The sequence below is a fragment of the Lissotriton vulgaris genome, chromosome 12 (assembly GCF_964263255.1).
Source record: "Lissotriton vulgaris chromosome 12, aLisVul1.2, whole genome shotgun sequence".
Classification (NCBI taxonomy): domain Eukaryota; kingdom Metazoa; phylum Chordata; class Amphibia; order Caudata; family Salamandridae; genus Lissotriton; species Lissotriton vulgaris.
The window spans coordinates 304798854-304826613 of record NC_141700.1 but is presented as its reverse complement, the minus strand read 5'-3'; positions in this window follow the sequence as shown (position 1 = coordinate 304826613).

Here is a 27760-nt window from a genome sequence, read left to right as displayed (position 1 = left end):
CTCTGTGTAGGTTTGCTCTAGTTATGGCAGTTTTGATCTTGAGGAAGTTGTAGAGCTCTTGATTTGGGAGGTGATGTAGTTGTTGTAGGTTTTGAAATGTCAGCGGCTTTTCCTTGGTTTCCATCTGTTTGGGGAAGCTGATTCCTTTGTTAATCCATGTGTCGTTGTTCATTGTTGCACCTTGGTATGTTACTTTTGTGTTGAACTAGATAGATTCCCATGTTGTGCCTCTCAGCTTCTGCATCATTCTCCTGTCTATTTTCATCAGCGCTTCCCTGGTGTATTTCAGTATTGGGTTGGACTTCTGGGGGTGCCGGTTTGCTGTTAGCAGAGCTGTTGGGCGGAGGCCTCCCAGGAGGTCCTCCTCCACCTCTAACCAGACTGGTTTGTAAGTTAGGGTGTCGTCTATCCAGGCCATCCCTTGTCTTGCCAGGCATGATGTTTGGTATGTTTTAAAGTTTGTCAGGTTGAGGCCCCCGAGCTCTTTGGTCAGTCTCAGTCTGAGTAGGCTGATTCTGGGTCTTTTGTTTCTCCATAGGAAGGTGTTGATCAGTTTGTCCAGTCTCTTGTGGAAGCATTCTGTCATTGGGAGTGGTAGCATGTTTAGCGTGTAGTTTATCACCGGCGTTATCATCATTTTGATCGTTTCTATTCTTCCCCACCAGCTGATGTATTTTGGCGACCATAGTTCCAGTCTTTCTTTTATTTTTTTCAGCAGTGAGTCCTCATTATGTTGTAGCGTGGAAGTTAGGTCTCTCCCAAAAAGCAGCCCTAGGTATTTGAGTGGTTTTGTCTGCCAGGCCAGGCCTGAGTCCCCGAGGACGCCTCTTGTAGTGTGGACGTTCATTGGTTTGCATTCCGATTTATCTTTGTTGAGTTTGTACCCTGATGCTTCGGCGTATTCTCCTATTGTATCCATGAGCGCTGTTATTGACGTAGCCGGGCTTGTGGTGGTGATGAGGATGTCGTCGGCGTATGCCGCCAGTTTAACGGTCTTCTCTTTGACCTTAACGCCTGATATCCCCTGGTTGTCTCTGATTTTTGCTAGTAGGGGTTCTAGTGCTAGCAGGAAGAGGCCCGGTGATAGTGGGCATCCTTGTCTGGTGCCTCTTCCTAGTGTGAGCGTCTCGGATGTGCTTCCGTTCACCACTATTTTCGCTTTGGGTTTGTTGTATAGGGCCATCACCATTGCTATAAATTTGTCCCCTAGACCGAATCTTGCCATGCAGTTCCTAAGGAAAGTCCATGAGACTCTGTCGAAAGCCTTCTCTGCGTCTAGCGCTATCATAACAGCTTGTTCACTGCTCTGTGTGGTATGGTTGATTAGGTGGCATAGTAGCCTTGTATTGTCTTGCGATAGTCTGTTTTTGATATATCCTACTTGTGAGTTGTGGATGATGTCTGGTAGGACTTTGTTTAGTCTGTTGGCCAGTATCTTCGCGTAGATTTTGCAGTCAACATTTATCAGTGAGATGGGTCTGTAGTTCTGTGGGTACTGATGGTCTTTCCCCTCCTTGGGGATTATTGTGATGTTGGCTTCGCTCATGGACTCTGTCATCTTTCCGTTGTGGATGCAGGCTGAGTAGGTTTCTGACAGTAGCTTTTTTATGTGGTGGCTGAAGGTTTTGTAGAACACGGAGGTGTATCCGTCCGGTCCTGGCGCTTTGTTCGGTTTTAGCTGGCTGATTGCCTCTTCGATTTCTCCTTCCGTTATGTCTGCTTCAAGCGAGGTTCTCTCCTCCTCTCTGAGTTCTGGCAGATTAGTGTCTTTTAAGAGGGCGAGTCCTCCGTCTTTGCTCAAGTTTTTATCTTCGGAATACAGTTCTTGGTAGAACTGTCTGAAGACTTCCAGTATTCCTTTGTTTGTTGTTTGTTGTTTGCGATTTGTTTGTTTTGTCTGTTATCGCTGCAATTGTGTGTTGTCTCTGCTTTGCTTTTAGATAGGATGCCAGCTGTTTCCCTGCTTTGTTGGCTCTACATAAGTTCACAGATTTGAATTTTGTCAGCCAAGAGCCCGCTCTCTCGCTCAGAATCTTGTTCAGTTCGTATTTCTTTTTTGTGAGCGTGGTGAGTGTGTTTTTGTCTGCTATGTTTGCGCAGTGACCCCTTTCCAGTGCTGCTATCTCCTCTTCTATCTCTGATATTTTTTTGTTCCTGCTTCTGTTCATTCTTGACTTGATGTTGATCATTTTGCCTCTTAGTGTCGCTTTGAGGGCATCCCAAATGGTACCTTTCCCTACTTCACCGTTGTTGTTGTATTCAAGGTAGTTCCTTAGTGCTTCCTCTATTTCTTTCATGTTCCCTTTGTTCTGTAGGATGTCGTCATTCAGTCTCCATCTTCTCGTTGGGTTCTCGTTGTGTTTGCCGCTTAGAGCGAGCGATATAGGGAGAATTCGGGACTGTCTTACATTGGTCTTTGACTGGTTCCAACGGAACAGTCTAAGGGCCAATTCTAGCAAGTCCGAGGTTCTATTCTTCGGTTGCGTTGTCGATCCAGAGTGGCAGCACTGGTGGCCGTCCGACATGAGCCCTCCTGCACAGTCTTCCTTGGTGGCTAAAAATCTGGGTGTCAAGCTGGACAACCAGCTGTCGCTGCGAACACATATTCTGGGTCTGGCTGGCACCTGTTATGGAATTTTGAAAATGCTCCGTAAATTCCTGCCCCTGCTGTCTGAGGAGCACAGGCGTATTACTGTGCAGGCTCTCGTCGGCTCTAGGCTAGATTATGCTAATGCCCTCTTCCTTGGCCTCCCTGATTACCTAGTTCAGCGGCTACAGGTGGTACAGAACTCTGCCGCCCGGGCTATCTTTGGCCTGCGTAGACGAGCCCGAGCTTCCGGGCTGCTACAGGCGCTACACTGGCTGCCTATCCGGAAGCGGATCCAGTTTAAATCCCTGACTCTGATGCACAAAGCCCTGTTTGGATCAGGGGCTGGATACCTGCGGCGGAGACTGGCCTTTTATCGACCAGTCCGCTCCTTGCGCTCGGAATCCCTTTACAAAGCGGTGGTCCCTCGGGTGAGGAAGGCCCGCACGGGAGGGCGCTCTTTCAGCTGCAAAGCTCCACAGCTGTGGAACTCGCTTCCTCTTTCGCTGCGCAGCACTGCCAATTTGTTCCAGTTCAGGAAGAGCCTGAAGACCTGGCTTTTTAATCTTTAGGCTGTTCTTATTGTTTCAGTTTCAGTTCTTTTTCTCATTCTTTTTGCTGTGTTGTGTTATTTTTATTCTGAGCTGCAGGTGGAAAGCGCCGGGACACTCTTTTCGAGTAGCCGTGCGCTATACAAGAACGCTGTAACATAACATAACATAACATGTGCGCGTGGTCGGAGATCGTTATTGGAGCTATTTCCGTTTCTTCTATTAGGTGCGTGTGGTTGTTGGACATCAGTATATAATCAATCCTGCTGTAGGAGTTGTGCGGGTGTGAGTAAAAGGTGTACTCCCGTTCATGGACACCACCTTCAAGTTTGTGGTTAGGCTAGCCCTAGTTGGGACTGTCATGGAGGTGCTGTGTTCTCGCTGGTGTTTCTATCTTCTTTGTGTCTTTTTCTGGGATACCAGTCCACATTTCGTGGTGTGTCCTGTGGCCCCCCCCGGGAGCTGGGTTGTGCGAAATGGGGTGATGGGTAAGGAAAGGATATAGCAAGGGAAAGTAAAAAGAAGTTATAGTTACACAAATGCCTGCTGTCTCATCTGCCCCTCTGTCCACCTGTCCCGTCTCCCCCCCTGCCCTCCCCCCGCCCCCCCTCCCCCCCTCCCCCCGCCTGTAGAAAATCTGGTGTGCGACAGCAAGGGTCCTCACACTCCCCCCCCCCCAAGTCCTTGCATAGTCTCTTCGCTGAGTTGGTTTCCCACCTAGAATGGAGGGAGAGTGCAGAAACTATCGAGGGAAAAAGGATATGGTTGTTGTTGTTGCTCCTTCTCCGTCGGTTCCCTGTTCTCAGCGGTTGAGGTAGGTGCGGTTGCATTGTTACATTTGTTTGAGGTAGTTAAGTTCGTTTGAGTTCCTGTTCGAAAAGGGCCATCATATTTCCTCTCCTTCTGCTCCGTCTGAGGAAGCTCTTCTCTTTGCTCCTGGGCTTTGATGCTCCATGTCCTCCGGAACTGGGCCCTGCAGGTATCTGTGTAGTTCGTTGGGATCATCGAATATTTTGCTTCCATGTCTGTCCGTAATCCTCATTCTGGCCGGCCCAGCGAAAGTGAAAGTGATGTTGTTTTTGCGCAGGGTCTCTCGCTGTGCTAGGAAGCCTTTTCTCACCTCCACTGTTACCCTGGAGAAGTCTTGGGTAACCGTTACCTTCTTTCCATTAATCAACATTGGCTTGCCCCTCCTGGCCACTGCAAAGATTGCGTCTGTATGATTGTCTCTTAATGGTTTGCATATAATTGGTCTTGGGGTGTTGCTGTTCGCTTGTTTCTTTGCTGGTATGCGGTAGGCTTTGACGATTTCGAACGGTTTGTCAAAATTAAGACCTGTCAGTTTGGGGATTATGTTCTCCAGCATCAGGGCGCACGCCCCTGGGGTGTCCTCCTCATCTTCGGGCACTCCTAGGAGTCTTATATTCCCTTTGCGGCTTCTATCTTCTTGCTCTGCCATCGATCTCTGTAGCGCTGTGGTTCTCTTTATTACCAAGCCTAGGTCTTTATGAGTTATATTGGCGCGGTCCTCAAGCTGGCTTATCCTTTTTTCCGCCTCGTCAATTCTGCCGTTGGCTCTGCTTTGCTCAGCTCTGATTGCTATCAATTCCATCTGGATGTTGTCCACTGTCTTTTTCGTGGCCTTAGCTAGATCGTTGCCTTCTGTTATCTTCCTTAGTAGTGTGTCCAGTGTGGTAGTTTCGTTGCTTTGGTTTCCTCGCTCCTTTGCGGGTGAGGCTGTTATGTCGTTTTTGCTCTTTTTTTGGTCATTTGTGATTTGTTTGCCATCTCTTTCCGCCATGGTGTCGTTTCGTTTCAAAATGCTTTATTCGGTTTGTACAGGTACAACCATATAGCAACATTCATAAATACAATTGAAGTCACTTTTATAAAAGATTAAAGAATGATGAAACTTGCTAAAACAATTACATTAATTCAGCCAATCAAGTTAAAAAACCTGAAAAATAGAAAATAATCACCAAATGTAGCGTCAATTTAAACGTTTGGTGCAAGGCATGCCAAGTGGGATAGTACTAAACAAGCGGCCTATGCTGGACGTAAAGTGCAGTAATATGTGCAAAATATGCAAAAATTGGACATAGTATTTGACAGTAATTTAGCAAATTAGTGCAAAACATATCACATTAATATACCGTAGAATAATCACTTATATGTAGCAGCCGTTTTAAACGTTTGATGCAGAGCATGCAAAATAAAATAGTACTAGACAAGAGGCCTATGCTGGGCATAAAGTGCAATAGTATGTGCAAAATATGCAAAAATTGAACGTTTGTATTTAGCAGCAATTTTGAAATCTAGTGTAAAACATGCCAAGTGAGGTAGTACAAGTCGAAGAGAGGGCTGAACTGGGCATAAAGTGCAATAATATGTGCAAAGATATGCAAGGATGACTAAAGTGCAATGTCTATAAAGTCTCTTACATATTTTAGCAGCAATTATGTACAAGTCAAAAAGAGGCCTGAACTGGGCATAAAGTGCAATAATATGTGCAAAATATGCAGGGATAACTAAAGTGCAGTGTCTATAAAATATCTTACGTATTTTAGCAGCAATTATGTACAAGAAGTTTAAAAAGTATAAGTCCAGAGAGGTACAGAACCAAGGGAACAATCGATACCCGGATCTAAAAACATAATAATAACCAAAGTTCATGTATAAGAGAAATGCAAAAGGTTTGGCAGTAACTCACAGTTGGTCAATAGGTGTCTTTTCCAACGGAGATCATATAATGATTGATTTCCTGTGCCCGATGCATTTAAGAACATAGGTGGCTACACGGTAACACACATTAGGGGACGACAGGTCAAACAGCAGTTGCATTGCAGCTCTTATGTCACACGTACTATATTCTAAAAATAGTTGCTTTAGGTAAAACTTTCTAAAACCAGTATAAAAATTACAAAGTAGTAAAAAGTGGCAGATACTCTGTTTCGATTTCCCATCGCATGGGCACGGGCAAGACCCCGGCTTCTTTACAGTGGGGAAGGCCACCAGATGGTGGACTATACCCAGCCTCAGGCGTGCCAGAACGAAGCGATGGGAGTTAATACTGACAAATGTAAGGTATGATGGGAATCCTGTGCTTAAATTATATTCCAGGTACAATTTAAAAGTACTTTGTGTAGCATACCCCTTCATTCTAATCCCTTTAGCATGATCCATGTAGATGGATTTAAGGTCACGCTTCGTTAAAACTGATTCGGTTGGGGTGTCTTTAAAAATATCTTGACCAAAAAGGGAATTATACCAGTGAAAAATGTGTTTTAGCCAAGGGATTTTTAAGTGCTGGTCCAATTTAATGCAGTCTAAAATTATTTCCTGGGTAAACTTGGTTTCATCTTTAGCCCAAATGGATCGCCAGAGGGAGAGGGGGCGTAGTGCAATCAAGTCTGTGGCATGGTATATGCCCAGCTCCCTATGAGTGATTTCGTTGGAGGCTGAAGCAGGAAGACATAATACGCGTTTAAGGTACTTGTTTTCTTCCTGCTGAATGGAGAGGGCGATCTGCGAGTTATATCCCCATATCCCTGCTCCGTATAGAGCAGAGGACATGCACCTGGAATTATAAATAGAAATCATCTCCCTTATTCTACGCCCCCCTAGTTTGGAAGCGAATCTGAAGATGCAGTTTGTATTTCTAATCATCTTCATGCCTATACAGGATTGCTCGTTTACCCATCTCCCATCCCCTGAGAAAGTAATGCCTAAGTAACAGAAATGTTGCACAGACTCAAGTTTATCCCCATCAAGGAAGAATGACTTACTTTTCTTTGGTTTCTTCCCACAGGTCATAGTCATAGTCTTGCCCTTATTAATTTTAAGCTTTCTGCCCTTAATAAAAACATTAAATTTGTCGATTAGCTTTTGGAGCCCGTTCGCGGTCCTGGAAATCAGGACCGCGTCGTCCGCGTATAAGAGGACGGGTATTTGTTTACCATTTATCATAGGGGCATCAGCAAAAGACTCTTGTAGGGACTGATCGACCTGGTTTATAAAAAGGGAGAACAGCAAGGGTGCGAGAACACACCCTTGCCTAATCCCTCTACCTATTTTAAAAAAGGGGGTGCATTCTCCGTTTGGTCCGAATCTAACTTTACTTGATAAGCTGCTATACATTCTGGCCAGCAAATGAATGATTTCGGGGGGTGCGCCCATAGCAAGTAATGTTGGCCAGAGCAGTGTATGTTCCACTAGATCGAACGCTGAGCTTAGATCGGCAAAACACATGAACAAATTCCCTTCCTTTGCTCTAGTGTACTTGCCGATGATAAGCTCAAGGTTCACACACTGCTCCATGGTTCCTATGCCCCTACGGAACCCGTACTGGATTGGTGACAGGACATTATTGTCCTCGACCCAGGACTCTAATCTTCCCAGAAGCACGCGACTCAGTATTTTTAGTGACGAGTCCAAAAGGGAAATTGGGCGATAATTACGTGCTTCAGCCCTTGAACCTTTTTTAAAAAGTGGTACCAAAATAGATTGACCCCATGATGTAGGTAGTTCGTCCTCAATAGCAGCATTGAAATAGCGTGTTAAAATAGGGGCCCATAAATCAATCTTGGATTTAAAAAAGTCCACAGGGACCCCATCTGGGCCCGGGGCTTTCCCCCCCTTGCTTTTCTCTATAGCATCCCGCACCTCATTTAAAGATACTGAAAACAATAATTTCTCCCATTTAAAATTGATTGGCATTACAGTTAAAACATTAGAATCTGGGGCCAAAGTACAATCAAAGGAACAATCAGAGTTAAAAATCCCAGTGAAGTGTATAATCCAGTCTTGACAGCTGACATGCGAAGTAAGTTCGGGAATGTTGTCGTTCTTTAAGAACGGGCTGTTTACAGTGTCCCAGAAGAGTTTATGGTCTTTTGTTTCCGCAGCCTGATCTAATTTAGCCCATGCCTCGTCCTGTAGTTCTCTCTTCCGAGTGGCTAGTGCGATTTTGTAATTGTAACGCTCTTCCCTTATCTTACAGGGGTCTCTCGGTTTGGCATCTAGCGAAATTTTTAGCCTTTTTAGTGACTGGGCACAATTATCATCAAACCACACTGTCTTTACTTTTCTTGGCTCCCGTGATTTGCGTGTCAGTGATTTCTCGACAGTTTGTGTAATGATTAGAAATTTAGACAGCAAAGTTTCTGGGCATGGTGTTGGGGATAGACAGTACTCCACTTCTCCATAGCAGTTAGTAATTACATTGGTGATAATTTTAGCAGGGTCAACCTTTGTCCATTTCACCCTCATCCCATTTGGCCTTCCTACGGAGATGTCCTGAATAGGTTGACCATAGGAGTTCCTTTTTGACCCCCAGCCCAGTAATTCGACAGATACACTGTTGTGGTCACTGACCGTTTGTTCAATTACCCAAACATTTATATATGTTGCAGAGCTGGATACGATGATGTGGTCTATAAAGGATTGGCTATTCCTTCCATGGAATGTTGGACATCTGACATTGTTTGCATTCGTATTACATTCAAGAAGTTCCAGATCATATTTGGCCAATAGGTTATTCAAGGCACTGCCTAGGATGTTGTGCGGAAAATGATTGAAAACACATGTAGTTTCCCTTCCTGAGTATTCCTCCCTATGGCCACAAGCCCCCTTAAGTGCATAAGTGCACGTTTTGATGTTAAAATCTCCGGCCCACAAGATTACAGCTGGTTTAGAGGAACTTAATAACATTGCATCAATGGCCTGCTCGATATCAGAGATAAACAACCCCTGTCTATGGCCGGCGATGTTGTTGTAAAAGTTCACTATTATTAAATCTTTATGTCCATTATGGGCCACGCGCAAAACGGAAGCATAATCTCCCAAGACTGCATGGTTACTGACCCAGAACTCGGTCAATGTTGTGGAAAGCAGGGTCACTAACCCCCCCTTGGCTCGGCCAGCTTGCGAAGCCACAGCCAGCACGTTGAAGGAGGTATATCCCTCGACATATACTTCAGCTCTGTCCCAGGTTTCTTGTAGGCATATGATGTCATAGCCTTGTTTAAGAAAGTCATCCCATGCAGGTGTATTTACCTTGGAAGCTAAGCCCGCTATGTTCCACGTGATAACCCTCAATGAACTTTCCCTGGATACATGAGGTGGAATAATTTCTGTTGTGGCTGTCGGTGGTATTTGGTCGCCTAAGTGGTTTACAACAGTACAGGTGCTGTTAACTATCGTAGACAGGTTGTTAGGGCTGATTATAGGGTTCTCTATGGGAGGTTCATTTGCAAGAGGGATTTCAACCGGGCAGTTGCAAGTGGTGTTGACTGTCATGGTTAGATTGTTTGAACTTAGAGCAGAAGTGTCTATATGGGATTCACTTTCTCCAACAAGTGTATCCGGGAGTCAGTCGTTTTCATCAAGGGAGTTGAACACCTGGAATCTGTTTGATGTTGGAACAGCGAATTGACCAAAGATGTTATTTCCAGACCCGATTGTGTTGTGGTAATTGAGGTAATTGGGGTTAGGCATTCTGTACAGTTCCATAGATGGTTGTGGAACATGCTGATTGCTAAAAACATGAGGGGTCAAAGGGTACGAAGGATACCCGGCTAATTGTACAGGTGCCAGCTGTGCAGGTGGGTAAGGTGTGTTAGTTGCTCTAGGATGTTTAAAATTCTGCACCGGAGTCTTAAACCCCACCAGATTTCTATAAAAATAATCCAAAGGAAACAGGGTTGTGTTGTAGTCATTGTCGGAAGGGATGGGCGCGTTCAGGATGGAATCTCGTGCCCATTCAGTGGTTTTGTAATTTATAATTACGCAGTCCCCGTTTATTTCCTTTTTGCTAGGGCCCACCCACCCTACCCTTTGAGTTGAAATAATCTGGCCTGCACCACTTAAGGGGAAACCACAATTATGGACAAGCCAGTGTAATATTTTGTTTTTAAGGGTTTCGCTGTTTTCAAATTGGGAGGGTTTGAGTTTTGGTACGTTGGCAAGGATTGCTACCAAAGGCCTACTTTCTGGTGGGAGATTGATCACGGCGGGGATAATATTATTATAGTAGCTACGCGCCGGTGGGTTCCTGCTTACTGGGGTATAGTCCTTGGGCACCTCCCCAGTTACTCTGTGAGAGGTGGATGGGCCGTTGGTGACGCTACTTTGTGAATTTGTAGTTTTACCGGTAGGTGCTGGGGGATTCGTATTTCTCACTGGTGGAGCCTGTGGTTTAGATACGGTATGGATAGTCGTATTGGCCTTATTCACGGACGGTACATTTGGGATGGGTTGGGTAGTTTGTGTAGTTTGTGGGCCTAGGTGTTCAAGGATGTCTAATTTGGCTAGGCCCAGTTTTTCCAGATTTTCCACCTTTTTACCTATTTGCTCCAGTTTGTCGTTTAGGGGAGCAATGAGGAGCTTCATAGCATCCATGATTTGGACCAATATAGACTCCATATTAACTGCAGGTCCTGGATTTGGCACCGGTTGTACACTTCCATTAGATTGTTCTAAGGGGGGTGTAGGTAAAATGGTCTTCTTTCTTTTGCCCTTTTGTTTCATACATCCCCTGAAAGGAGCCTGTAGTTTCCTGATATGAGTGCGTCTGGTTCTACGCTGGGCAGTGCCCTGGTTGGTTGTACTATTGTCGCTGCTATTGTTGGCTAGATCTATTGTATGCATAGTATCTGCGTTGTCGCAGGTAATCAGTGATGCGCTAGGCGCAATACTAGGGCCCAGTTCCTCGGGTGGTGTAGCATTGATCTGTAGATTAGGGGTTAGGGACAGACGACTGTCCCCGTCTTGGAATATTATGGGGGGTGTGGGAAGGTCTTCTGTGGGTGGGGGCACAGTTCCAGGAAGGCCTGAGTAAGATTGCATCAGAATGGAGTCGTTTGATAATGCTGTCATGTTAATGTTATATACAGTGCTGTCAACAGGTTGTGGTGTGCGGTGAATTAGACAAGCGCTAGGTGGTAGAGACAGTCGTCTCTCAGTGTTTTCGATAGCATTTGCTACCACTACGATTGTCTGTTGAAGCATACGATCAATAGCAGTTAGCGTTGGTAACGGTGTTTTAGTTTGGGCGGTGGTCCTTGCAACAGAACGTGTGTTAATAGGCGTTTTTTTAACCATGTTCTTAATGGTGGGTTTGGATGCAGTTGGAGCCATTTGCAATATGTATTAACTCACAGAACGTGGTACCTTGGTGGTCACTGCGAAATTGGCCAAGGGGTAGTGCCCAGCCCAGTCTCCTCAGGCCTCTGAGGGCCACAGAGGGCCCGCCCTTTGCCCGGGCTTAGCCCCGGGCACGGCCCCGCGCGCGGTCCCGCGACGCGGGAAGTCCGGCCCCTTAAGCAGCGCCTCCGGGCGCCAAGCCTCTACGCGACTTCCGCTCGCGTCGCGGAGGCTGCTGGGAGTTGAAGTCTCTACTCCCCCTGCTCAGCTGCAGGCCCGGTGGTGGAGGGCTGCAGCGGGGGGAGGAGACAGCAGGCAGCAGGCGCGGTGGAGGAGGCACTGGGTCCCCGTTCTGTGAAGCAGAGGAGTCACCTGGGTCCCTGGACGCTAACAAGCAGGCTGGTGGATGGTCCGACGGGCAGGTAGGCTCGCGTGCTGTAGAGCTGTGACCGACACCTGCTCCCCAGCAAGTCCGGCCCCTTAAGCAGCGCCTCCGGGCGCCAAGCCTCTACGCGACTTCCGCTCGCGTCGCGGAGGCTGCTGGGAGTTGAAGTCTCTACTCCCCCTGCTCAGCTGCAGGCCCGGTGGTGGAGGGCTGCAGCGGGGGGAGGAGACAGCAGGCAGCAGGCGCGGTGGAGGAGGCACTGGGTCCCCGTTCTGTGAAGCAGAGGAGTCACCTGGGTCCCTGGACGCTAACAAGCAGGCTGGTGGATGGTCCGACGGGCAGGTAGGCTCGCGTGCTGTAGAGCTGTGACCGCCATGGTGTCAATACCTCTTCTGACCTGGTGTGTTTGGGGTCTTCCTTCTGTTAGTTGTTGTTTTGTCGGTTCTTTCTTTTTTTGTCCTTTATCTTCCTTGTTGCTTGGGGTTGATGCTGTTATTATGCTGCTGTCCCTGAATCTGGGTGGCCACTTGACCACTCTAGTCTTGGTCCTGGACTCCGCCAGCCTTTTGCGGTATGACCCCCTTATGCGTCTTTCCCCTCTTTGTGCCCCCCTCGGTTTTGACTTCTTCCCACTCTGTCGTTGTTGCTGGAGTGGTGCGGAGGCCTCGCTGTTCGTAGTAGGGTGTGGTCTCCTGCTTGCTGGCCTCCCTTTGACCGCGCCCTTCTGCCTTGCCGCGGCTTGTTTTGACGCCTCTTTTTTTGGCGGCTTGTTGATTGCGCCTCGCTTTGTGTTTCGTTTCCCCCAGTCTCTGCCTACTTGTTGCCGCTGCCCCTACCTTGCGTGGGGTGTTGTTGCGATGCACGCCTTTTTTTACGCTTCGTTTCTTGACTTTAAGAAATGGCCGTTTGTTTACTTTCTCAGCGACCTGCCCAAGATGGCCGCCCCCTTCGTCACAGCTTCCCGGTCGCTGGCTTGTTTACCTGATCTTCTTCGGTTAGGAGAGGGGTTGCGCCTCTGCCGCCATCTGTCACGTTTAGCCTGGCGTTTGCCGATTAGGTCTGGGTGCCGCGCCGTTTCACCCCTCGCGGGGGCTCTGCTTGTTTACTTTCTTTGCCCCTCCCAAGATGGCCGCTACTTTCGCCTGTGATTCCCCTTGGTTGGCCAGGGTTTATCGCTCCTCGCTGCTTGCCTTTCTCTGCCGGTTTCGCTGACCGGCTGCGCAGCTTGGCTTGTCTAGGCGTTGCGGCGGCTGTTCCGTTCTGTAGGGGCTTGCCTTGCCTTGCCTTGTCTTGCCTAACCAAGATGGTTGCCGCTTGCTTCGTCCCTGCTTAAGATGGCCGCTTCCGTGCTATCTCCTTCCTTCCCCCCGTGACCCGTAGCGGGGTCGGCTTGGTGGTGTCTCAATACCTCGCGTTTGGGGGTGTGCCCACGTGGGGGACCGCATGCAGCGTCCGCATGCAGCATTTATGGCGTTTGCCTCGGGGCGCTCTTACTTGATCGCTTTGTGATCCGCGTCTCCCGCGTCTCGGGTCCTCCTCTAGGCTCTCGCCGCCATCTTGCGCTTCTCTCTTCCTTTCCTTCGCCGATCTTCCTATTTTCTTCCGCTTGCCTTTCCAGCGGGTGTAACCGGTTCGCGATGTTTCTGGCGGGTGCCCCTTATGCTTATGCACCTCTCCTTATGCTTTTTGTTCCGCTTGTTGGTGTTTGCTTCTCCTGCTCGCCGTTCGTTTGACTTGGGGGTCGGGACACCGGACTTAGGTCTGCTGCCTCCTTGCCATCCAAGCCACGCCCCGTCAGTGCTTCATTTCTAAAAGAATATGTGCCTGGCCTAATGTTTTGCTCAGCAGCCAGCAACTGTCGCTACTGAGTGTCAGAGTGTCTGGTGATTGAAAATAAGGCCATGTCCTCACAAAACGAGTGCCTGTGTGCCCCACCTGTAAACACCGGCTCAAATTAAGCATTAACTGTCCTCACCAGTAATCTAAATGTTTGAATATCCACACACTAATACAAATAATATTACATTGATAAAATGTACTATGTATCTCAAACTTTGAGAGCTAGTGCTTTCAGAAAAGTGAGATTGTTTTACAGACGGATCCAGTTTATTTTTCTTTTGCCTGGGCTGTGTGCATCACATCTCTTGCTCTCTCTTTTTGTGTTTTCTTTACAGTGTAAATAAACTGAACTAATTAAATTAAGGAACAAGAACGAGAAGAGCAGCAGCTGCACTGGCGGATTACCACGGAAAGGAAAAGAATTGAGAACAATTACAAAAAAAAGACAGGAACAAAACAATAAAGACCTGAAGAAAAATTTCCGATGTATCCAAACAATGCAGCAAGATAGAACTTGGCAACCACTCGGCCCATATTCTGAAAATTAGGATGTTCAGTATGAATGTTTCAAGATGTTTAATAAATAGGCCGTAAACACGAAGGCAATGTTCCCGAATTTAGCAACTAAATTGTAAACAGCCATCCAAACAAAATTATTAGATTAAAATTGAACAAGGAAAAATAAAAAGAAGGTTCACGTCCTGACATGTCACGTTTTGGGAGGGATATTTGTGGTATTTAGAACACTCCATGCATTCTTCTCTGATGAAGTTTTAACAGTGAGTTGCACCCACACTCCAGTATGTGCAAAAAGCAGAAAAAAACATCTCATAAAAACATGTGTTAGGGCATATGAGCTAAAGACTATATGGGGACAGTGACATTATGCAGGAAACGTTTCTGTAAATGGTTTTTCAAATTGTAATAGTGATCGAGAATTTTTTTAGAGTAGTGAACAGTAATCTTCAACATAATATTTGAACATACATATGCGTACGGGTAGTAGTTCTGAAAATGTCTGACCTGAACAAGAAGTAAATTCTACTATCAATGACTGGGGTCTTGCGACAGGAAGCCAAAAGTCACAAGCTGGAAGGCAAAGGGTGTACATTAAAGGGGGAATGAGCCGCAACACTCGTAAAGCAAAAAAGCAAGATGTGGACGATAAACAAGAAAACAGACAATGCAATTGTATATAATACATATATCAGTGGCGGCTCCTCCGCTATTGCTTTTGGGCAGTGCAAAGTAAAGGAATTATAAAATGATAATAACTTTGAGTTATTATCCTTTTATGTTTCCTTTGCGGGCTGGCGGGTGGGCGGCAGGGCCGGACTGGGAAGCAAAACTGGCCCTGGCAAAGAGCTTGGTCGGCTGCTTGGGAGCGGCCAAGCTGTTTGCCAGGGCCGGTTTCGACCAATTTTGTTACAGAAGCCGATTTTGCAGATATGCTGCAAAAACAGCCCTGTAAAAAAAACGGCCCCCCATGGGCCAAAAATCGGCCCGCACCCTAGCGGCCCACCGGGGAAATGCCCGGTGCCCTCTGCGGCCAGTCCGGCCCTGGTGGGCGGGGCTGCTCTGCTCTCGTGGCAGGGCAGGGGAAGAGTGGTTTTCCACCTCCTAATTTTGCAATGACTGTTTGGTCGGCCTGCTTGGGCTGCCCATAGCAGTCATGTATACTTTCCCTGTTCTCCATGCAGGCTGCATTACAACCTGAGTGGAGAACATGCCCAGGCCCCATTCCCTGGTTGAGCGTCGAACCAGGATGCTCAAAACCAATCACAACGCTGAATTGCAGCTTTGTGATTGATCAGCGGAGCCTGGCAGTTCTTCCTGTCTTCCTGTTCCTTGAGTCCCACGAGGAGAGCAGGAGCAGAGATGTGGGACCCAGCAGCAAGGATAGTGTATATATTTTGTATTTAATTATTTTTTGCATTGCGCAACCCTGTGCTCCATGCGCCCCCACCCCTGCCCACCAACCACCCGCGAGTCATGCCGGCCGCCACTGACATGTATCAGTGGGCAGAACTGGTCCATCAATTTGGAGTGATGGATGAACACTGAAGTCTGCATTCGCCCCATGTTTAGGTCTCGCCTGCGAACAGCATACATGCGCTGTTGTTGTCGCTTAGCGAAGGTCTCTTGTATAAAAAAAAGTCTAAAAAGGGGCTTTTAGCCCACCCATTACTTACCATTTGTTGGAATCATTATCATTCTTCTTTGCTGCCTTCTAGTTCAGCAGCGCATTCAAGGCATCACTTGCTTGTCTTTGTGTGAAGCATAGACAAAGCACAGTTTTGATTTAACTTTTTAGTGTCCACCCGCTGCTCCTGCTTTGATTGAGGTACTATTTATTTTATTTCATATGCATTTTTAAATTGAGCGAACTCGACCCGACCAGAAGGCATTGGGGCACTTTACAAGAGCACATGACACAAGTTCACTTAATTCTTTTTTTTTGGCAGGGGAGTTTAGGTGATTTACCCAGAATCACAGGATATGAATGCCACAACAAAACTTAAACTTGGGTCCCCAGTTCCGAAGTCAGTGTCTCTGGATGTATTACCCCATCCTTCTTCCACCTCCCACCAACTCCGCTATTCAGGTTGTGCATAATGTTTTTTAGCCATGTTCTACAGCTAGTGCAGCAGCTGTACAACATGCCTGAAAGTTTTTTTAAAAAGCTATTATGCAACCAACATTGACCACCTCGTATCTTTTTTATTTTGTTTACTTCAAGCAATGTTGCACAAAGGCTAAGCTGCTGTGCAGTATGGCTAAAAAACAATGACAAAGCCAAAAGATTTTGCATAGGTGGGACCTCTTGGCTTTGCCAATGTTTGTTATTTTAACCCTTCAACCCTGTGAAAATGCTTGAGCCTCAGTCATAAATGCTGAGGTAATACTGAGTCAGGTATTATAGCATATTTGCAATTCAGGCATCCCTCAGGGTGTTGCCTTACTGGCTTTTGCCAATTCAAACCTGGGGAACATTGGTGATGCAAATAGCACATATTAGCTATTTGCACAGTTTGGAAAGGGGATAGCATGCACTATTAGTAAGTTGGCCACCATTTCAATGTGTGCTAAGAGGAATTGGTGCAAACTGCAGAACCGTAATATACTTAACACCGGGCTGTCAAGTCAAGTCAAAATACTTTATTCGTATAGGACTATATTCATAAAAGCACATTGAATGTAACAATTTAAAAAACACAATTCACGTCTCAAATTCATGTCACAATAAAACAATTTCAATAGCAATGGTCAAAATACACATTATATAAAATACATATGAATAATTTTTAAAAGAACCCATACATTTCAAAATGCTCTTCAAGGATTGCTCATTGTTTTGCTGGCCCTTTGAGTGGTTCTTAGGAAGATGCTGACACGACAAATTAGCCAATTGTCTTCCAATTTGAGTTTGCTCCTGTATACGTCTTCTAAATGGGTAGGCACGGTTTAAAAAAAAAAACGGTATTAAAAGCAATTGATCATATTATATATAAAATTGGCAAAAGAATAAAAAGTGCTGGGTTGCTTGGCCACTCTGTCCGCCACATGGACAAGGCAGGGAGTCGAGATTTACATTGTACCCAAGGAGAAAACAAAGCAAAAATGTTACAGTACCAGCCCTTAAGCGGAAGAGGAGACCCTCTCCCAGTGACATATTGGCAAGGTAAGATAGCTAGGCAAGGGGTACGCAGTATGCTCAATGGTCATACAATTAGCAAAAGTTTGTTTCTTACATCCCCTCTCCAATCTTTCCATACTATAAAGTGTGTATAGTGCTGTCCTGAGGGCTTTTTTGTGTACAATCTCAGTTGTGCTTGGGCTTTAGAAGAGCCTACTATAATTAGCGCTGCTTAGACTCTGGTTCACCCCGGCAAGCCACAGGATGTCCATTGCTTTCTCGCAGCTAATACAGTCGCTTATAATCTCTCTTGTGAGAGGTGCTCTGGGTTTTTGCCATATGGCGAGCCAAAATAAAGAGGGTGGGCCCTTATATAGTCCTAAATATAACCTAGTTTCAGTTCACTGTGGCCAACATACTGCGATGTGGAGATCGGAGCACCCATCAATTTACGACAAATTCTATTTTCTTCTTGCTGAATGCCATGACCTTTAACAGTCCCCCAAACACCTTCGCCATAAGTGGCTATGGGAATGCACTGGGATTTCAAAACAATTAGGATCGCTAAAATAGCCCCTGTTCTCTTTGGTCGGGGAAGACTAAGAATAGAATTGGTGGCCTTTGAGAACTTGTTCTTGCAGAACACCATGTTTTCAGACCAAGAACCATTTGCAGCAAAGACCAACCCAAGATAGGGAAAAGTGCTAGTGCATTTTAATTTTTGATTACCCACTTAAATGGAATTTAAGAAGTATTTTCTTGGCCTACAGGACATTATAAAGGATTTCTTAAAGTTGGTGCATGAATCAAAACTGGCCATAAAATCAACAAAACCCTTAACTAAAGTGCGCAGTGCATTAGATGCACGTCTCATTAAAACCGCAACAGCGGCATATAATAACACGGGAAGTATTTTGCCTTTAACTCTTGGGACATCATTGGTCAGTATGATCAGTGATTTGGCAAATTATTGACATAAATATTAAAAAAGAAGGGTCGCTAAAACGCACCCTTGTCTGAACCCTCTGCTAACTTTGATGTCATTTGAGACCTCACCACCGCAACTGATCCTAACCCGTACCTTCAGGTCTTTATGTAAATATGCCAAAAAATGCACCAAAGCCTCGTCAAAACCATAAGTGAATAGAATGGACCATAAACATGACCTATAAAAAAATCAAAAGGAGAGGTCAGGTCCATAAAAGCCAAATATATTGGTGATCAGTGAGCTATAATGTATTTCTCAATAATTAAATTAAGATTAAGGCATTGTTCATTAGTGTCTCTTTTGCTCCTGAATCCCAGTTGACATGACTATAAAATGTGAATTTCCTTAGTCCAATCTAAAATCTTGTTATATAAAACTCTACCTAAAATTTTCAGGATGTTATCTATCAAGAAAATTGGTCTGTAACAACTGGGCTGGAAGCAATCTCCCTTTCTAAAGATTGGGACGATGATGCTAGTTGACCATGAGCTAGGTAACGGGGCATTGGTTAAATTATTAAAAACATTCAACAGGAGCGGTGCCCAAAAAATGGGTTTATGTTTGATGAGGTCGATAGGTAGCGTATACGGGCCTGGGACTTTGTTGCCTATGCTCTGGTTGATGGCGTCCTCGACCTCAGACCATGATGTTGAGATCCTGGATGGGACCCTGTGCTTAAAGGGGTCTACTTCTTGTGCAGGGGCAGTATAAATCATAGAGAAGTGGTTTTCCCATGTTTCACTTGTTATGTTACAGCTTATCAGGGTTAATAGCTGTCCCGTTGCCCTCAAGTCTTTAACAGCAACCCAGAATGTGTTCCCATTTTTTAAACTGGCAGCTTTGGCAAGTGCTTCCCAGCGGTCTTTTAGTATTTCTTCCTTCCTTTAAGTTTTTGCGATCTTATAATTCTGCCTTGACAATTTAACATGTGAATTACACCTCGGGCGGGTCAACAGGGCCTTACGTAGCAATCTTTTGACCTCTGAGCACTTGCAGTTAAATCATCTGGGGCAGCATTACACGGGCGATCTGGGCTTCAATAGTAGAGATTTAATAGCCGCACAAAGTTTAGTGAAAGCGCTGACAGCCTCGGGGTAAGGATCCTATGCTAGCAAACAAGAGTTAATCAGGTTCAAGTTGTCCTTTGCCAACATACAGAACAATTCAGAATTGTTGACAACCCGCCAAACCAATCTTAAGTTGTCGGTGGAGGGTAATAAGTTCCTGACAGCACATTCTATATTGAATATTGGCCTGGAGGATAGATTCAACACTGTTTGGATTGGGTTGTGATCCCCATGAAATGTGGTGATGACCTCAGCTCTCAATAATACTCTAAAACAGGAGAAATAAAAACATAATCAATAGTAGAAGCACAACTCCTTCCTCTGAATGTTGGCTCAGTGGGATTGTTATCTTTTGTTACAGCAGCAATTTCCACGGCCTTATTACTAGCACTGCTTCTTATGACAATCAACTCCCTACCTCCACTGCTATTGTTACCGCCACGCCTTCCCCCACTAGCCTCATAGTTAGTAGCACATGCACCACTTGTAGGCAAGTCAGGGAATGTCTCCAACCTAAGGTGAGCGCAGCCTTGGATTGTATTCCAAACAGCAACGGCTTACCGCCTACTGGTGATTTAGTGACAGCCTTACCCCCCAATTCCACTAGAGGCCGCACCTATAGATTAGGTGGTGCACAACCTGGGATACCACCTGGCACACTAAGCAGTAATGCAATAGGTACCTCAAGAAGAAATCCCCCCCGGCCTAACCCAGATGTTCTAGGCTTACCATCGGCCACCTGCCCTTATGTACAAGGTCTTGGCAGGTGTCCCAGCTCCTGAGAGGACCTGAGGGAGTCCTGGGTCAACCTGCATATTAAATGTGTGTATTGGCTGTCAAAGAATACGAGGTTCCATCCTTCTGACATAAATGAGATCATTATGGTAAGCAGAGTTGGGTGGTGTGGTCGAGGTAGCCTCAGCAGTTGTCTATCTCCCCCCTTTTCTAAATTAGTCAGTCCCTGGCGGTATTAGCGGGTTCAACACTTTTTTATTTAAGTTCAGGGTAGAATTATTATGCAGTCACTTAGTTATTGGTGATGTAATTGTAGGCCCTTCCACGGTATGCTTCCTGCTTTCTCTCCTCCCCAGCTTCCTCTCTTCAGCCAGTGTGATTGGACCCAAAAGAAATAAACAAAAGAAAAACAAGGCTCAGGCTACTAGTTCTCTCTTGGCATATGTCAAAAACAGGGGTGGGAAAAACCTGCACCGTCACCAAGCCCCTAACGTGGTTGCGCCTAACGTGGTTGGGAAACAATGGTGCTCCTAGTGCTCCGTTATTCCAGCCCACAGCCCTGTATTCGCCCAAGCGTGCAGGTTGTTCTTGCCTACTCCCATGACCCTCCTGGGCCGTGGTATAGGGAGACCCAGCCTCCTCGCCGTGGGGGAGAACAGTGGTCCCAGGAGCAGTGCTCCTCGAGCGATTTCCTGCTGTGGGGTCTGGTCCGCTGGTATGGACCACCCCGCGTTGAATCCTCCTCCTGAACCTGTTCGTCGTCATCCTCTTCCTTCCCGAAGTGGGCTCATAGGTGCTCCTCCAGTTCACGTTGGTCCGCATCTCCTTCACCGTCTCGCTTCCCCGCACCTGAATGCCATTCTTCCTGCTCGTTGCTCTTTTTAGTGTTCTCCTTCCCAGGACTTCCGTTGAAGGCTAGACCGACACCTGCACTTCCGGATTCCTCCTCACCGGTGGTCGTGTTGGGTTGGTCAACGTCCACGCCCGGTGAGGGCTTGAAACCCTCACAGGTGGGTTGGTGCGTCTCTTAAAAAAATCAAAGTAGATTGCATTGTGATCAATTTTTGCAGACCATCTATGGTGAGATCCTTAATAAGAACCCCCAAGTTTACAACAACTATCAGCAGCAACGTATCCCCACTACTGTTGGATTACTTTTATAAACCAATCACTGGCCCCCGCAAATGGACTTCTCTTTCCTGTTATACATAATAGGTTTGTGGCCATGTCTGAATTGGACTCTCAGGATTGACTACTGTCATCACTGAAATCTCCTGATATTGCTCATGGGCTTGTATCTCCACCACCAGTGAATGAGACCACTGATTCATATGCCCCATCTAGGTTTCTGGCCAATTTGGATCTGAACATCCTGAGCTGGAATGTGGCCGGCCTTAAGCCTAGATTGCGAGATCAGGAATGGCTAAAATTGATAAGACAGCAGGACATAGTCATGTTTCAAGAGACATGGGCAATCCAAGAATTATATATTGATGGGTTCGAATACTACAACAACCCCTAAATTTGTACGACCTCCGGGGGGGCTTATCGATCTGGTTAAATATAGCTGCAGGTGGTAGTGTCAAGGCTATATGCTCCAAAAGTAACAACTTTCACGTCCTGTTGTGCAAAGGCGGCGTTTCTCTTTATCTAATCAATTTCTATAATAATGATTTTTACTCGACACCAAATTACATTTTTATAAATGTATTTGAATTTATTGCCACCCTCAAGGATTCATAATGAATTCACAAATACAGCAGGTATTTGCCTGGGAGGTGATTTTAATGTTAAACTACCATAAACTCGGACCAGAACATGGAAAGATAGCAGTGGTCAAAGCTGCCGCAGGGGCGAGGAACTAGCTGAACATTTGAACACTCATAACCTAACCAATGTAAGGGAAATTGCAGGTGAAAGAAGCGCTCTTGTTAGCTAGAATTTTGTCTTTGTTTTACTAATCAGGAAAGGAGAGGAGAAGTTACAATCATGTGGCTTGAGTCAACAAGGGAAGATCGTTGTGCTTCACACAGGAGAAGGCCTGTGAACCAAGGACAAATTGTAGCAAGAAAAGAACACCGCTGTACCATTGCAAAACACCTTTAGGAGCATATCCAGAGCAGATGACATGATCCGCAATGGATCTTGGGAAAGTTGCCTACGAATAACAAATAATGTCATGCTGGGAGGAGGGAGAGAGCCCCACGTTTTCATTGCTTTCAGAGAGAGAGAGCATCTTAGAGCAAGCTCTGTCTTAGTAGCTTTTTGCTACATGACCCAATTATAGTGGACATACTTCTTAGGAAGACTCCACATGCTGACACTGTTTACGCTTCTTCCTGAAGACTCTTAAGTAGAGATGTCTCTTTAGTGTTAAGATAGGTATAAATTAATGCTTTTCATTCATGAGCCCTCGATGCAGGGAAATTTGAACTCAGATTCCCTGATCCTCTGCATTCTGCTCAATCCTTAGTATGTAGGTGAGACCCAAGAGCCAAACCACGCAAAGTCAGAGATGCATCCGGAATGGAGGTGATGAAATGCACTATTGGCAATGTGCTGCACTGTCGGTGATGTGATGTCCTCAATCCTTGCAGCAACTGTGATGCGTCGTTGTCAAAGGAGATGTGCTATTTCCTAGTGACGCAAAGGCGCAGCACTGTATACAACTTCCAAAGACCCAGGACTGGACTGACACAACTTGTCAGGGCAAGACTTACAGATGGCAGATTCTATGTGCTGTAGCAGGGTGGTTGAAAGTCTTTGAGAACCCTGAGACTTCAGAATAGGAGGCAAGCAGACTGTTAGGCTCCTGCCCAACCCACACACTGCAGGAACGAGGTATGTCCCAGTCCACTTCCCCGACGCACCGGCCACTCACTAGATGTAACTTATGAGTAAGCCAATGACCCAGAAAAGGGGGTGGAATATATAGGCACCAAACCTTCCACCCCTGTAGAGCGTAGCCCGAAATACACCCTCCTCCTCGCTTCCGTACCTGCATTAACAGGGAAACAAAAATACACCTCACAATAACATCTCAGTCCCCAGTCCTTCTTTGTTCATAATGACCATATCCAGCCAATAACCACACATGCACTTACCAGAGACGAATGCAGGGTTTGCTTCGAGGGGGGTTTAATCCAGGGTACAACCACTCCAAGATAACTTCTCTTGGGTTGAAATTAAAACAGGACTGAGGGTTCGGGTGCTTGGTTTGGGCGCTGATTTATGTACAGGGTAAAAAACATGCTTAAATGACCGGCATGAACAAAAAACCCCTGTGTTTTCAGATACGTTACAGGGTAGAACGAAATCTGTAAAATGCGGTCAACTCCGTTCCCAGGAGAACCGAAAGGTAATACTCGGCTGGGTTTACAATCGCGGAATGACCTCAAACGTCATTTCCGCCCATAACGAGAAGGAGCGGTTACTGAAGGACGTGTGTACAGCGTGAACACAGCGCTTCAAACAGTCCGACCTCACCGCGTCTCGAAAACAAACAGAGAATCGCACCAATACGGTAAATGGCAAACAGGAGCCCCTGGATGCCGGTCACAACTCTCAAAAAGGATTAGGGACGAAAATGGAATCGAACCAAAGGGGCAACACTAATACTAACTAACTCACAGCCTAAAAGGGAAGGACACGAAGGAAAGGGATGGAACAGACAAAAAAGAATATCGGGAATCCAGGACGTGGGAAGAGGGACAAAAGGGAAACTCCAACGGTTCATACGAGCCAGTGAGAACCAGCAACAGCCAACAGGATACACAGGAACCAGGATACCAGGAGCCCACAGGTTAGCAATAACAAGCACCAACACTATGGTAGGACTACTCTTTATGTGTAGCTGGCAAGTCATGTGACGGCAAAAACATGGTCATCAAAACAGGACTGGGGACCAAATCCTAACAGTACCCCCCCCATGACCCTCCCCACCGGACGGGGCTTCCGGGGATGCTGCCAATGGAACAATCTAACTAAACAGGGGGCATGCACCCCCCCCAGCAGGTTCCCATGTCCTGTCTTCCGGGGCATAACCCTTCCAATCAACCAGGTAAAACAACCGCCCTCTCCTGCGCCTGGAATCAAGAATGGCCTGAACCTCAAATTCCTCCTCGCCATCCACCAACACTGGGGCAGGAGGTGGCAAAGCCTGCTCTGAGGGAACAAAGGGCTTCAATAATGATGTGTGGAAGACAGGGTGGATCTTATAATCCGATGGCAATTAGAGTTTCAGAGCCACAGGATTGATCACCTGTACCACAGGGAAAGGACCTACATACCGGGGCGGTAACTTTTGTGATCCCTGCAATCTCAGATTACGTGAAACCAACCATACTTGGTCGCCCACCTTATAGCCAGGGGCCGAGACCCTATGACGATCTGCCTGCAACTTCATAGCAGTCTTGGCTTCTTGCAGCCTAACCCTTGCCTCTTCCCAGATGCCACTCAATCACCTACACACTTCATCAATGGCTGGAATGTGCCCAGTGGGTTGGATAGCTAAAGCTCTAGGATGTTATCCCATAGAACAATAAAACGGTGTCATCCCCAGGGCAGTGTGTACACTATTGTTGTAGGCGAATTCTGTTATGGGTAAAGCCGTCACCCAATCACACGACAGAGACGTAATCAAGCATCTCAAGTATTGTTCCATTGTCTGGTTGGTGCGCTCCGTCTGCCCATCTGACTGAGGATGATACGCAGATGACAATCGTATATCCATCTTGAGCACCAGACAGAGTTCCGTCCAGAAATGGGACACAAATTGCGCTCCCCTATCTGATATTACAGCGGATGGTAACCCATGCAACTGTACAACCGAGGTCATGAACTCCAAAGCCATCTCCCTTGCTGTCGGGATCTTATTGAGTGGAATGAAATGCGCCATCTTAGTGAACAAATCCACCACCACAAAAATGGCGGTGAATCCGGACACCAAGGGAAGATCAGTGACGAAGTCCATACTAACGGTATGCCAAGGGGAAGGAGGGACCTCCAACGGTTGCAAAAGACCAGAGGGCTTACTATGTGAGGGCTTGTTGATGGCACAAACAGGACAAGCTGTCACATACCTCCGTATATCCTGTGCCATGGTCTCCCACCAAAACCATCTCAGGCATAACTCCTTCGTCTTACCCATTCCAGGATGCGCGACCAAAGAGGAGGAGTGACACCACTCCACCACCTTTCCTCTCAACTCAGGTGGGACAAATAACCTATCCCCATGATACAACAACCCATCTCGGGACACCACCTGAGACAGTTGTAACCATGGAGCCAGATCCATCCTGCGCAAATGATCTTTCACAGTGGAGAAAAACTCCTCCACCGAAGCCGCTCCAACTATCTTCCCACTGTCAATCATAGGTCTATTCTCTTTCTCTGGCCTTACATCGTCCGGATCAATATGAAGCCGAGACAGTGCGTCGGATTTTATCTGCTGAGCAGCCGGTCTGTACGTCATGATAAAATCATATTCGTTAAAAAACAGAACCCATCGCATATGTCTTGGTGTCAACGCCCGAGCAGATCTAAAAAACTCCAGATTCTTATGATCCATATAGGTCATGATTGTATGTCTGGCCCCCCCACAAGTAGTGACGCCATTCCTCAAAGGACAATTTCACGGCCAACAACTCACGTTCCGCCACAGTGTAATTGCGTTCGGCTGGCAACAACGTTTTGGAAAAATAGGCAATGGGATGCATATGGCCCGTACCCTCCTCTCGCTGCGAAAGCACACCACCCACCGCACCAGCTGACGCATCGGTCTCTACATAGAGTGGCAAGGCAGGATCAGGATGGGCCAACACAGGAGCGGACGTAAAGGTCTTCAGTAACAACCGGAAGGAACTCTGAGTCTCAAGGGTCCACACAAAAGGGACCCCCTTTCGCAACAATCGTGTCATGGGCGCCACGATATCAGAAAAATGAGCGATAAAACGCCGATAGAAATTGGCGAACCCTAAAAGCACCTGTATGTGCTTAAAAGTGGATGGCACAGGCCAGGTCACAATCGCCTGTATCTTTTTTGGGTCCATACGTATCCCTTCTGCTGAAATCAAGAACCCCAAAAACTCCACCTCTACAGCATCGAACTGGCACTTTTCGAGTTTGGCATATAGCCGATGTTCCCTCAATTTCTGCAGCACTTGTATCACATGCTTGTAATGGTCTACTCCTGTCTCGGAATAGATAAGGATATCATCCAAGTACACAATGACCGTCCTATCCAGATACTCGCTCAAAACCTCATTTATAAAGTACTGGAACGCCGCCGGCACATTGCAGAGGCCAAACGGCATCACACAGTACTCAAACAAGCCATGTTTAGTTTTAAAAGCCGTCTTCCACTCATCCCCAGGCTGAACACGGATCAGATGATAAGCTCCACGCAGGTCTAACTTAGTGAACACCGTGGCCTTGCGGAGCTGGTCCAGCAACACGGGGATGAGTGGAAGAGGGTACCTGTTCTTCACAGTTGCCTTATTTAGAGTCCGGTAATCCACACAAGCCCTCAACGTCCCTTCCTTCTTTGGTAGGAAGAAGATCGCTGAAGACACCGGCGAAGAAGAAGGACGGATAAACCCCATTCCTAGCATCTCATCCAAATATTCCTTGAGGTGTTTTTCCTCAGGTTCAGATAATGCGTAAATACGACTACATGGCAAGGGAACCCCTGCCACTAGGTCGATCCTACAGTCAAAAGACCGATGTGGTGGTAAGCTCTGGGCACAGCCCTTATCAAAGACGTCTTTATAGAGATGTGGAGAAGTGTGGCTCACGGTGTAGAGCAGGCAGACCCGGAAGCTGAGGTCAGACCCGGGACCAGGGTTCAATTCCCGACGCGGCAGGGTCTTGAGCTCAAATGTCCACGGACTCGATAATTCTCGCTTCGGTGCCTGCTCTAATCATGGGTTCTCACTCTGCAGCTCTGGGCATTAAGCTTGCTTAATCTCCACAACGGCCCCCTGCGGCGGGATGCCTGGCTTTCACCTTGGGGATGCCCAGTAGGGGCTATTCTCACAGGGAAAAACTAGGACGGGTTACCAAGGCAAGCGCCGGGAAACCTCCGGGTAGCTGTGCGCTCAATAAATGCAATAATAATAATAATAATAATAGGCAGAATACTGCACTGGAACCCCACCTCCTTCCATTGATGCGCAGGACAAGGAAGGGACCTTCTCACTGGCCTCGCTATAACAATGTCCCAAACAATAAAGTGAATCCAATGTCACCAAATGCTGCACCCAATCGATCCTGGGATTGTGTTCCTGAAGCCAAGGAACTCCTAACACCAGACCGAATGAAGGTGCATCAATCAAATCAAACACCACCCGCTTCAAGTGTCCATTTTCACACAACAACCGCAAAGGCATTGTCTGTCGGGTGATGCAACCTGATGACAATTCAGTACCGTAAATTGCTCCTACTGGCTCTGGTTGCTTCTTATATCGACAAGGAACACCCAACTTCTCTGCTAATGATATATTAATGAAATTACCAGTGGCACCGGAATCTAATAGCACCGATACTGGTACTCGTCTTTGTGCGGCCAACAAGAGATGGGCAGTAATGACAAAATGTCTGGGCGCCAAATCCACTGCCCCCAGCACCTCATACTGACCCCTTGAGTGCTCTGGGAGGTGGGAACTTCCTACCTGTACATATGCCACCTTTTTCCCATACCCTGCACCTGATGGTTTAACAGGACACTCCCTTGCAAAATGACCTCCCTGTCCACAATACAGACATACATTCTTGTCTCTTCTTCTTTTCTTTTTCTCTGGGGTCAGCGGCCCCCTTACTCCCCCTATCTC